At 45.8% G+C, this 7,500-nt stretch overlaps 1 long non-coding RNA gene across 1 annotated transcript in view; it reads right to left on the bottom strand.

Moving 5' to 3' along the window:
* LOC119576179 overlaps window positions 1-7,500 on the bottom strand; it is a 40,740-nt gene that overhangs the window by 16,095 nt on the left and 17,145 nt on the right. The window contains exon 2 of the long non-coding RNA XR_005229028.1: window positions 5,392-5,468. This is a non-coding gene — a long non-coding RNA (uncharacterized LOC119576179). The remainder of the gene's footprint in view (window positions 1-5,391; window positions 5,469-7,500) is intronic.

The following is a 7,500-nucleotide window of genomic DNA, read 5'->3' as shown; positions in this document are numbered from 1 at the left end:
ATATTATATATATATTATATATATATATTATATATATATCATATATTATATATATATATATATAATATATATATATATATATATATATATATATATATATAATATATATATATATATATATATATATATATATAATATATATAATATATTATATAATTATATATATACATACACACACACACACATATATCAGCCTGCATTTTATAAATAATTTTTGAATCAGCCTGTCTCTAGAGCGAAATAAACATCATATTAATGCTTCATAAAACATTAAGTTCCTGTAGCTTTAAACTAATATACCAAAGGCTGTATTTCCCTCGCTTAACTCTACGAACAAATAAACGATAAAAACACTACACAGACTACGTAAAGATACATGCATTTTATTCATATATTACGTAAATCGTAGTCTCCTAAAAAGACAGACTTACATAATTATTGTCTGTACACGACCTAACCCAGCTGTTTAATCGTTGAAAAGAGAATGGTATCTGTATATTTGATTTGTTCATTGGTTATCCCCCTCAATCGAACATTTCCATTCATATATTATATCATTTATATTTTTTCCTGTTTTTAGAATTACAACACTTAAATCGATAGTTATACCCATGAACATATAGTTTGACAGACATAAAGAGACAAACAACTGCTTAAAGAAAGAAAGAAAGAAAGAAAAGAGAAAGAAAGAAAAGAAAAACATCTGACCCATTTCTTCCCGTTTATTTGATCCCTATTGTTAAACTTCATAGGAAACAGGGGACGATGTAGAGCAACGGTTCCCAAACTTTTTTTTTGGCCGTTACCTTTCACACATGATCCTTGTCCAAGGCCCACCGCCAAGCACAGCTCATGACTACAGTGACTGGCTGTTGTCCAACACTCATTATGTCCATATAAAAACTACTCTAGCAAATCTTTTAATTCTATTGACTCTATTTTTTTCTTCTTCCTTCAAGTCTTAATAAAGAAATTTGTACTTTGCCTTTGCTATACTGAAACGGTACTACCGAAGTAACATAATGCACAGAGTAATTTTAAAGAATGACATTATTTCGAAAAGCTGATTCAGCAATTAAAAAAATAATAACTAAGAAACGAAATAAAACATAGCTTAGGAAACCTTATAATTAACTACCCCAAAGCTGCGTTTACACCAAGCACGTCGTGACAAGTCGGAATGAGGCGAATTATGCGAGTCATTTACATTTTTTTTCGTTTACACCACGCGAGGCAAATCAGCACTCAGTGACCCCGCTGATTTCATCGAGAAAAGTTCCATTTTCTCTCGCTTAATTCGTCGTCATAGGCACGAACATGAATACGGATTCATGAGTTAATAAACATCAACAGGACAGATTTTGGAGGATCTTATCATTTATTCCTTGATCTGCTAAACCACCCAGAAAAATTCCATGTTTTTTTTAGGATGACAACTGGTAAAGTTATCTGGATCTTCTATAAAATAAATGAACACAAACTACAGGCGTTCAACAGGAGTTAAAGAAAGAATTTCCATTTTTCAAAGGCAAGAAGCATTTTATTGATAATCATTACATGTAAGCTATGCGCATGACAAAGCGAAAATACATATTCATTCTAATAACATAATAAAAGATAGGTCCAGCTCTTTTTTTTGCCTCAGACCGAAAGAAGTAGCCTCGGCTAGCCTGAAGTTGACTCGCCGGTGTAAACGCTTTTTTCAGAGTCCTATAGATATCAATGCTAAATTGAGGTGCGAATCACGACTCGTTTGGTGTAAACGCACCCTAACTCATGTGTCTGTCGGCAAGGCATTGCAAAAATCTAGACTGAACCTATTAGTGTGTGTGTGTGTGTGTGTGTGTGTGTGTGTGTGTGTGTGTGTGTGTGTGTGTGTGTGTGTGTGTGTGTGTGTGTGTGTGTGTGTGTTCACCTATGCGAAACTAAGGCGAAGGAGAAAAAGAGAAGGAATAGGGAGAGGAAAAGGAACCGGTACATAACTAGGAATAGGACGATGAGGAAGAAACAGAGGGAGAGGAGAAAGTAAAGAAAAGGAGTAAGGGATAAAAAAGAAGACTAGGGAGAGAAGAAAAAAGGAGGCAAAATATATGAAAAAGGAGAACACACAAACATGAATAAATAATAAATTAAAATATGCATGAGTAGATACGCGAGACGAGATGGAAATTTGTAGGAGAAACGAAGGATGGGAGAGAGGCGGAGGAGAAGGAGAGGAGGAGATAGAGGAGGAGGAGGAAGAGGAGGAGATAGATGAGGAGGAGGAAGAGGAGAAGATAGATGAGGAGGAGGAAATGGAGGAGGAGGAGGAGATGGGGGAAGAGGAGATGAGTATGAGGAGGAAGTGGTGGGGAAGGAGGAGGAGGAGGAGAAAGAGGAGGAGGAGGAGACGGGGGAGGAGAAGGAGGAGATGGGGGGGAAGTAGAGGAGGAGGAGGAGACGGGGGAGGAGAAGGAGGAGAGGGGGGGGAAGTAGAGGAGGAGGAGGAGGAGAAAGAGGAGAAGGAGGAGATGGGGGAGGAGAAGGAGGAGACGGGGGAGGAGAAGGAGGAGATGGGGGGGAAGTAGAGGAGGAGGAGGAGGAGACGGGGGAGGAGAAGGAGGAGATGGGGGGGAAGTAGAGGAGGAGGAGGAGGAGACGGGGGAGGAGAAGGAGGAGATGGGGGGGAAGTAGAGGAGGAGATGGGGGGGGGGGGGGGAAAGAGAGGGGGGAGGAGGAGGACGGGGGAGGAGAAAGGAGGAGATGGGGGGGAAGTAGAGGAGGAGGAGGAGGAGGGGGGAGGAGAAGGAGGAGATGGGGGGGAAGTAGAGGAGGAGGAGGAGACGGGGGAGGAGAAGGAGGAGATGGGGGGGAAGTAGAGGAGGAGGAGGAGGAGAAAGAGGAGGAGGAGGAGACGGGGGAGGAGAAGGAGGAGATGGGGGGGAAGTAGAGGAGGAGGAGGAGGAGACGGGGGAGGAGAAGGAGGAGATGGGGGGGAAGTAGAGGAGGAGGAGGAGGAGACGGGGGAGGAGAAGGAGGAGATGGGGGGGAAGTAGAGGAGGAGGAGGAGGAGAAAGAGGAGGAGGAGGAGGAGACGGGGGAGGAGAAGGAGGAGATGGGGGGGAAGTAGAGGAGGAGGAGGAGGAGAAAGAGGAGGAGGAGGAGACGGGGGAGGAGAAGGAGGAGATGGGGGGGAAGTAGAGGAGGAGGAGGAGGAGACGGGGGAGAGAAGGAGGAGATGGGGGGGAAGTAGAGGAGGAGGAGGAGGAGGAGAACGGGGGAGGAAGAAGGAGGAGAGGGGGGAAGAGGAGGAGAGGAAGTAGAGGAGGAGGAGGAGGAGACGGGGGGGGAGGAGGGAAGGAGGAGGGGGGGGGGAAGTAGAGGAGGAGGAAAGGAGGAGATGGGGGAAAAGAGGAGGAGGAGGAGACGGGGGAGGAGAAGGAGGAGATGGGGGGGAAGTAGAGGAGGGGAGGGAGGAGGAGGGAGGGGGGGAGGAAGAAGGAGGAGAGGGGGGGAAGAGAGGAGGAGGAGGAGGAGGAGAGGGAGGAGGAGGAAGGAGGGAGGAGGAGAGGAGGAGAGGAGGGAAGGAGGAGAGAGGAGAACGGGGGAGGAGAAGGAGGAGGAGGAGGAGACGGGGGAGGAGAAGGAGGAGATGGGGGGGAAGTAGAGGAGGAGGAAGGAGAGGAGAAAGAGGAGGAGGAGGAGACGGGGGAGGAGAAGGAGGAGATGGGGGGGAAGTAGAGGGAGGAAAGGAGGAGGAGGGGGAGAAAGGGAGGAGATGGGGGGAAGTAAGGAGGAGGAGAGAGGGGAGGAGAGAGGAGGAGAGGGGGAGGAGAAGGAGGAGATGGGGGGGAAGTAGAACGAGGAGGAGGAGGAGAAAAGGAGGAGGAAAGAGAAGGGGGAGGAGAAGGAGGAGATGGGGGGGAAGTAGAGGAGGAGGAGGAGGAGACGGGGGAGGAGAAGGAGGAGATGGGGGAATAGGGAGAGAGAGGAGACGGGAGGAGAAGGAGGAAGGGGAATGAGGAAGGAGGAGAAAGAGGAGAGGAAGACGGGGGAGGGAGGAATGGGGGGGAGAGGAGAGAGAGACGGGAAAAGGAGAGATGGAAGTAGAGAGGAGGAGAGAAAGAGGAGGAGTGAGAAGAGAGACGAGAGAAGAAATAATAGAGAGGAAGAGAAGAGGAGAGAAAAGAGAAAGAGAGGAGGAGGAGAAGAGAGGGAGGAAGAGGAGGAGGGAGAGAAAGAGGAAGAAAAGGAGAGGAAGAAGAGGAAGAGGAAGAGGAAGAGGAAGAGGAAGAGGAGGAGGAGGAGGAGGACTAGCACTGATTAAACGAAATATATATATATGTATGTATATATATATATATATATATATATATATATATATATATATATATATATATATATATATATATATAAAATCAAAATCATAATCATAACCTGTCTCTACAGTGAAAAAAAAACATTAATTATATTAGTGTTTCATAAAATATGAAGTTTCTGTGGCTTTAAACTATTATATTAGGTCTGTACGTCACTCGCTTAACTCAAAGAAAAAAACAGACAATAAAAACGTGTTTTATTCACATTTTCCGTAAACAGTACTTTCCTAAAAGGACAGACGATGGATGATTAATATCTGAACACGACCTATCCTAGTTATCAAAACGTTGAGAAAAAATGGTATTTGTATATTTGATTTGTTCATTAGGTTATTCCCTCTCACTCGAACATTTTATTCATTTATATATTTTCATATATAGTTTACCTATATTTTTTCTCTCTTTTTCTTATTTTAGGACAGAGCTACAACATTTAAACCAATGCTAATATTCATGAACATATAGTTTGACACACAAAAGGACAAACAACCGCTTTCCAAAAAATAATGATAATAAAAAGATAACTAAATAAAAAATATACGACCCTTTTTTTGCGTGTATTAATCCCCATTCTTATATTTCATACGAAACGAAAGGATATACAGGATATTGCATCGACTGTCCGTAAATATAGCTAGCGCGTTTTATTTTTTTTATTTTTTATTTATTTTTTTCAAGGGCATCGTGATTGAACCTCGGGAGAGGGAGACATAGAGAGAACCTGAGAATCTTGCTTACCTGCGAGAGGTTGGTGTCCGGTCAGCATGGGAGGTAAAGGAGAAGAGGAAGAGGAAGAGGAAGAGGAAGAGGAAGAGAGAAGAGAGAGAGAGAGAGAGAGAGAGAGAGAGAGAGAGAGAGAGAGAGAAGAGAGGAAGAGAGAGAGAGAAGAGAGAGAGATGAGAGAAGAGAGAGAGAGAGAGAGAGAGAGAGAAGAGAGGAAAGAGAGAGAGAGAGAGAGAGAGAGAGAGAGAGAGAGAGAGAGAGAGAGAGAGAGAGAGAGAGAGGAGAGAGAGAACCTGAGAATGTTCCTTACCTGCGAGGGGTTGGTGTCCGGTCAGCACGGGTTCACAGGTCACCGGGTGAAGCCAAGTAGTCAAACGAGCCTCCTCACTGCAACACACAAACATGGCACTCGGGTCAATTTGGTCGTCGGGGAAACAAGGCCGTTAGAAGGAAACAAGGTCGTGAGGAGGAAACAGCGTCGTGTAGAGGATACCAAAGTCGTTTGGAGGAAACAAGGTCGTGAGGAGGAAACAGCGTCGTGTAGGGGAAACAAGGTCGTTTGGAGGAAGCAATGCTTTCGGATAGAAGATAGTTTGGAGTAAAAAAGGTCGTTAGAAAGAAATAAGGTCGTCTGGAGGAAACAAGGTCGTCGGTTAACAAGATCGTTTAGAGGAAAAAAAATGTCGTTGAGAAACAAAGTCGTTTGGAGGAAATAAGGTCGCTAGGAGGAAAAAAGGGCGTCGGAAAACAAGGTCGTTAGACGGAAACAAGGTCGTCGCTTGGGATGAGTGGGGAGGGCGGGGGAAGGTAAGGGAGAGACACGACCTAGGGTAATGCTTTTTCTCAGCGTCGACTGACGGGGTTCGGTCCGTGTTCTGCCTCGGGCTCGGTGACGTTAGCAGGATAAAGCGCTTTTGAAGACTGGATTCGTGTGAAGAATTTTTATCATTATTCTCGTTGTTGTAAACTGTTGTCTGTCAGTGGATAAACTCTTTTGAGTCTATATCTTCATATAAGTATTGCTAATAAGTAGGAACAACTTCAGATATAGGTAGTCGTGGAGGCAAGAAATTATTATTTGCGCTCGCAAAAGGTAAATAAATAAATAAATAAATAATCACGTTTTTTCTTTTAGTTTAAAACTTATTTTTTCAGCCACCACCTATCCATGGTATTATACAATGCCGTCAGGTATCATTCAAACAAACTACGCAACTCCTTACAACAATAAATAAATAAATAAATAAATAACTAGCTGGAGCAGGAGCCGGAGCAGTAGCAGTAACCGGTCGGGAAAGGGTCGCCACGTGCGCCCTGGTTCGCCTTCCGCTCGCGACACCTGCTAGATGTCAACTGCTGGCGAGCCAAGGGATCCTCAAGGTAGCTCCAGCCTCGCACTGTTACCAACCGCCGGACGCACCCGGGGATACCGTTTTCGAACCTTTTTGAAATCGGGGTTTGGGGTTAAGTTTAACATTTTCCCTTTCGCGTGGAAATCAACGAAACATCTCTAATTCATTCATGTGAAGCTAGATGAGAGCGAAAGGATCCACGAAAAGGGACAAACGAATTGAAAAATGGATCTACCTTTCTTGCAAACGGGAGTATTTCCCTTGTATGGGCGTATTCAAACGTGCACAATGCATTAAGCAAAACTGTCTCGGAATGTGTAATACACACCTCCACAGAAGAAGAAAAAAACGTATATATATAAGAGACCAACTAAGTAAAGAAAAGACAAGGAGTGTCGTTGTGTGCCGGTGTGTGGCATCATTGAGCCGGAGAGTGGGAGGAGCGGCTGGCGTAACCTCCCCTCTTTTGCCGGCACCTGATGCACCTTGTTGCTCTCCCTCTCACCCTCACCTATTTCCCCTCTCGCCCTCGCTTCTTTCCCCTCTCGCCCTCTTTCTTTTCCCCCCTCGCCCTCGTTCTTTCCCTCTCTTTCCCTCTCCCCCGTTTTTCCCCTCTCCGCCCTGTTCTTCCTCTTCCCCCTCGTTTTTTCCTCTCCCTGCCCCTTCGCCCCCCTTTTTCCCTCTCGCGCCCCGCTTCTTTCCCCTTGGCCCCCCTGCCCTTTCCCCCTTCCCCCTCGCTTCTTTCCTCTCCCCCTCGTTCTTTTTCTCCCCCCTTCGCCCCCTGTCTTTCCCCTCTCCCCCTCGCTTCTTCCCCTCGCCCCGCTTCTTTCCCCTCGCCCGTTTTTTCCCCTCCCCCCCGTTCTTTTTTTTCCCTCTTTCCCCTCGCTTCGTTCCCCTCTCCCCTGTTTTTTCCCCCCTCTCGCCCTGTTTTTTCCCTCTCGCCCTCGCTTCTTTCCCTCTCGCCCTCGCTTCTTTCCCTCCCCCCTCGTTTTTTTCCCCCGCCCTCGCTTTTTCCCTTCCCTCGTTCTTTCCCTTCGCCCTCGCTTTTTTCCCCCTCCGCCCTCGTT

Source organism: Penaeus monodon, chromosome 8 (genome assembly GCF_015228065.2).
Source record: "Penaeus monodon isolate SGIC_2016 chromosome 8, NSTDA_Pmon_1, whole genome shotgun sequence".
Taxonomy (NCBI): Eukaryota; Metazoa; Arthropoda; class Malacostraca; order Decapoda; family Penaeidae; genus Penaeus; species Penaeus monodon.
The sequence above is the reverse complement of the archived record's forward strand: the minus strand, read 5'-3'. Positions and strand labels throughout refer to the sequence as shown.